Here is a 6,021-nt window from a genome sequence, read left to right on the forward strand (position 1 = left end):
CCGTGACGCCATCTACCTGCAGGCTGCAGAAATGACTTAGCACAATATTAAATGCAGTGGTCATCAAACTTTAAGGACCCCTAAATTGACACATAGGGTCACTGGACACTTCATTAGTTACACTTGTGCAATCTAATTCAGTCCAATACAACAGATCTGCCATAAATTCTACTTTTTAAAGTTTATACTGTACATTTTCAGTTTTTGTTGTAAAAAAGGTGCTAATTTTACTTTATGTTTATTACCGAGGTCGTATTAAGTGGTGGTGGTGTACTGGTGTGCATTATGTTTAATGGTGTTCCTAATATTTTGCCCCTCTCATGTATGTTAATGGAGTGTACCAAATCTTAGGAACACCATTTAATATAAATGCACCCTAGTACACCGCTATCACCCACTATAACCCCAATAATAAACATAAAGAAGAGTTATCACCTTCCTGACAATGTCAACAAAAACTGAAAATGTATCAACTCCATACATGTAGAATTTAAAGCAGAGCTGTTGTATTGGATTGAATTAGAGGCCGGTGGTGTTTTAAACAACAGACCCCATTGATTTGTCCCTGGGTCCCAAATTTTTGCTTTTCGATACTTTATTACAGAAGGTGTTTGAAACCCTAGACCATCATTGAACTAAAACATTATATTAAAAAGTAAATTATTCATCTTTTTGCTGGGGACCCCTGGAAGACCCTCAAGGACCCCAGGGGGTACCTTACTTTTAGAAACATCGGTTTATGTAGTGTAAATGCCTTCAATATTATCTTAATGTAATATTACTATAAAACTTATTAGTTTACATGTACATATCAGTGAATGTGTATTATATATATATATATATATATATATATATATATATATATATATATATATATATATATATATATATATATATAGTAGGGTCCAAAATCTCTGAAATCCGTCTCAGACTTTTGGATCCTACTATATATATAGAGTGCATATATAATGTTTTTTTTCTTTTTTTCCTTTAAAAAGCTTGAAAACTTTGCTTTAAAAAAAAGTGTTAAAAAAAAAAAAAAGAAAGGACCAATCAACTCTGCTGTCAGGTCAGATCTCACTTCTGCATTTACACAACTTTAAAGCTTGTGACAGTCTCTACATCACACTAAAAATAATCCTTTATATCCATAAAAGTATCTATATTAACATAATCTATTACAAGCATTCAGAATTCCACTTTTTATACGCAAGTATGAGCAGTAATAAGCTCCTCCAGCAAAAGCAAAAATCCTCATAATGGAGCTTGTGGTAACTAGCTGTCAGATAAATGTAATGGTGAAAAAAGTATATTTCCTTTGGAAATTAACGCATGAAAAAGTATGAAAAAGTATAATGTCCCACAAATAGAAACTTCAAGATTTTCACTTACATACTTATCCAAAGTAAATTGATGTAAATTATAAGACAAATATACTGTAGATGATTTTGTTTTTTTTGTTTTTTACCACTGATTTCTGATACATGTAATTTATTGATTTTGGTAACTAAAGTTTAAAGGATAACACAGGTGACACTCAGCAGGTAACAGGTGTTCAGGTACTTGGAGGAGAACTGATGTGAGTCCTGACAGCAGCTCAGATACCATCTGATGAATGGAAGAGAGCACAAAATGTAATGACTATAGGTGGAAAGTCCTTTTATAATATAACAGATTTGTATTTCCATAGACAAGAACATTTTTGTGCAATCATTAACTCTACTTTTACTGAACTACATTATTGATTATGTTTTTTTGAGGCAGAGGCAGATCAACAATTATAATAGATCAACACAGGATAAAAGAGTCAGACTGGGACTGAAATGGTTTGTTAAGGACGTCACAGTGACTCTTCACAGCACCATACAGTAATTAAGTAGTTTTCAATGTTGGTCGATAATGGAAACTTAATTCACTTTCCAGGAGTTTAAACAAGACATGACAACTGAGCAAACTCAATCCACTGAGGAAGACTGTGAGTTGTCGTTGAAAGCTCCAGAAAAAGCCAGTAAATGAATTAACCTTGAATATAGATATTTTATTTTGTCAAAGTACTGTTCCACTGTTTAACATTCAAGCTCAGTGTGAAGCACTACGTGTTATCTGTAAAGGAGATACATTTCTTCCTTTACTACACTTTTCTTTCCAATTAAAGACTTTAATAAGAAGTACAACTGATCTGTTTGAAGTCCTTCAGCTCTTACACAGGTGACAACCTTGAGAATTTCATAGAAGATACTCTTTGACTATCTTTTAACAATAAAGATGACATAGATTAGTCTGTTACATGAATAATATATTTTTGCTGCAAATACTGTATGTAAAACTTAAGCTGAATAATTGTTCTCAACATTCCCACTTTGACACCATCAGTGACAGAATTCATTTATTTGGGATACTAATGTTTTCTTTGTATCATTAACTTTAATAGCAGATCACTCTACAGTTGTGTTTCTGTACAGTACATGTGACCCATGATCGACACATTTTGTGACACAGAGTTCAGCTCTGGTGAGAACTGGCTGCTATTGTCATCTCGCCTCCTCCACCCAGAACCTTTCACTTTGCTTTATCAATACAAGAGAAGCTGTATTGATGAGAGCAGATCACTCAATATCACAGACCAACTGCACACCAAATGGTGTCCATAGTCTGAAAAAAATGTTAATGGAAATGAGTTTGTCCTTTAAATCTGGGCCTGCAATTACAAGGAATAATTGATAGGAGCTGGGCAGCTGCTGTCGATATTGATCCGATGTCCATCACTTATTGTGGAGGTAGATCAAACCCCCTTTCTCCCACGGTCCCCCCTCCATCTCTCCTTCTGTGAGCCTTTATTCAGAAGCACCGAAGCCCAGCTGTGATGTCCGGTCAATCAGAAGAAGAAGAAGAATAAGAAAAAACAGAAAGTGCTGATTCAGTCAAGAGAAACTGCCCTCTTATGGTTATAACCGCAACACAGAAATAGTACTGACGTTCATTTAATGTGTCACTGGTTCTGAAATAACATACATGTATGTTGGGAGACATTTCTCTAGAATCAAAGGTTCAAATGTGTTTGTTTACCCAAAACAAATTCAGGTAAATTAAATTCATGATTTTAAGGTGTTCATTAGATTTAGACTTAACTCACGTGTTGAATTTTCTGTGAGAAGAAATGTGCAAAAATATTCCCAAATCAATTATTATAACCTTGACAAATTGTCAGATTATTAAAACAAATCAAATCTCCTCTAAAACATGTTATTACAGTGACTTCTTCTGCCACAGCCACCTTTTGCACACGATGACCTTTTGGCCAGTTGTGTTTACTGTAAAGTACATGTACTGTATTACATAACAAGATTACTGACCACAGCCTCAGCATGAGTCGCAGGCTCCTTGCTTACATAATGTGGGAAAGGGTGCCTGGCCTCATTCATGGTCAGCGCGGCTCCCCCCAAGGGTGTTTAATTAATCAAGAATTCAGTTTCGGCACCTGCCAATATGGCACAGTTTGTGGGGGGAGTGATGGTCAGCCTGCATGTGAACTCAGGTCAAGCTCTGAGGCCAGATCAATGCAGTAAAAGTCATTATCAGGTTATGAATGTTGGTGAGGATGTGGGTACAGGGGAGCCAGCTTTCCCAAGGCCTGCTGCCATTGGCTGAGGTTGGGGTCTTCCTGCCTCCACACATGCCCATCCCCGCTGACCCCAGCAGTGTCCAAAAGGCTGGCCTGAATTGTGTGTGACCTTTTCCACTGGCCCCTGCAGAGGAGAGGGGAGGGGCGGGTGTTGTGGAGAAATTAGGACTGTGGCTCTTCAGCTGAACCACACAAAAGGCTCAGAGCACAGAGATGTCAATGAGTCCTCTCCACAGAGTGACCAGGCAGGGTGGATCCACTCTCATTAGCAGCTCTACACTGCAGCTCAACAAGCACAATATTTGACTACAGCTACACGAAGGAAATCAAATTAGCTTGAGACTAACAGCTCTGTAGTGCGTCCATCCATCTATCCATTTTCTGCCGCTCTGTAGTTCAGTGAGATGTTAACGTTAATTCCACAATGAAACGTGAAAAGTAGACGACAGCTGGACATTAAAAAGTAGAATTTAAAGTGATAAATAAACATTTCTCTGCTAACATGATTTAAATCAAACTGATTTTGCTCCATGCGGTTTGGAAAATGAATGAATGAATGATTTTGCTCCTGAGTTGTAAATTTAAAAGTTAGTGTGGTTTATCTCCCCCAGCTGGAAGAGTTAAGTACTACAAAAAACTTAATCTGTTTGAGCCACAAGAATATACAGACAGTGACAAATTAAAGAAAAAATTAGTAGAGAAACATAATGAATGTAGTGACTTCCACAAAAGTGCACTAAATGGTACAATTAAACAATTATCATGCAATGATATCACCATCATCCAAACACCAAATGAGGGAATATCTTTTGTAAGAATGGTGTTCATCCCTCCAGTAGAGTTCAGAGACTGTAGAATCAAAAACAAGGTGCATTGAAGCTGTTCTGGTCGCATGAGGTGGCCCAACACCTTACTAAGACACTTTATATTGGTTCTCCTTTGATTTGTCTGTACTTCAATCATTCAGTGCTACCAAAAACAGTAAAACAATACACATATGGATTAAAGGGAATTTAAAGAATATTCTAGAAAAAAAATGAAAGCAAAGTCTCAGTACAATTGTCAAATTTACACAATGTTCATTATATACAATCCTGAAATGTTCAGTTTCTTTCCACTGATGCATCGTCAGAAAACAAAAGCACAGATTTGAAAATGTACGAAACAAGCCTTAAAATCTGAGTTTCCATTTACAAAGCTGCAAATGCATGATCAAAGCTCTTCATACCGTCATCAAAATCACATGCCGGTGTCTGCAAAGAAAACAACACTGCTCACTCTACATAAATTAGAATAGATAAATAGTTAAATAATTTAGTGGTGATAACAAGAACAACCCATTTAACAACAAGAAAACTGAACAAGACTGATACTGAAAACTGAAGTTAAGAAAAATATTTTCTTCGACTGTCCTCTTACTGTTGTTTAGTTTTTATGAATAGTTTTTACTATTTTTAAGATAATCTCAGTATTACAGCAGTGATGTCATCACAGTTCATGACCTCTGAGTGTGACCTGAATATGTTGTGTTTGTGCATTTTGAACACCGAGATAAATCTCACTTTCACTGAGGAAGAGAAAAGAGAGGCCTTTGATATATTTGTATAGCACTTTATAAAAACCTTACAGTTAATACGTGTTTTTCAGCAGGATTTTTAAAAACTTGTCAGTGTGTTTTTCTCACGTTGACTCTACTGTTGTAACTGAGACTTTACAGGTTTGTCAAGGAAGCTGCTGTTCGAGTGGATTCTCACAAAGACCAAGAAAATGGATCATATCACTCCAGTTTTCAGATCTGTATTCTGGCCTTCTGTTTGTCAAAGAACTTATTTTAAAATACTATATTTGGTTTATGAAGCACTCACTGGTTTAGGGTCAAAATACATTTCTGATCTGCTGCCACATTGTGAACCATCCAGACCTCTCAGGTCATTTGAGATGGGGCTGCTTACTGTCCTGAGTCAAAACCAAAGATGGAGAAGCAGTGTTCAGTTTCTATTGCACAAAACATCAGGAACAAACTCCCCAAAAAAAACTGCAAGTCAGCTGCAACTCTCAGTTCCTCTTCTCTTTGCCTTTCATTAAATTACATTTGGGACTCTATTTCACACTGCGCTGAAGCTGCAAGAGATTCTCAGCTGACATCTGCACTCAGCGTGTTAAATGCTCTGCAGCTCCTAGTCTGTGTGGTAGAAGTAAGAAAGTAAAAAGTACAGTGTAAGTGTACACCCCCCCCCCCCCCCCGCCCAGAAATCCTTAAAAGTGAAGTAAATGCATTTGAAGTTGTGATCACTGTATTGTCAGCCATTTGAACACAGTTGGCCGAGTGCATCAAATCAATGGAGAAACTGAAAGAAGGTGATTGCTAAGTGAAAAAAAACCCCACATACATGAAATAA

Source organism: Scomber scombrus, chromosome 1, assembly GCF_963691925.1.
Source record: "Scomber scombrus chromosome 1, fScoSco1.1, whole genome shotgun sequence".
NCBI classification, from domain to species: Eukaryota; Metazoa; Chordata; class Actinopteri; order Scombriformes; family Scombridae; genus Scomber; species Scomber scombrus.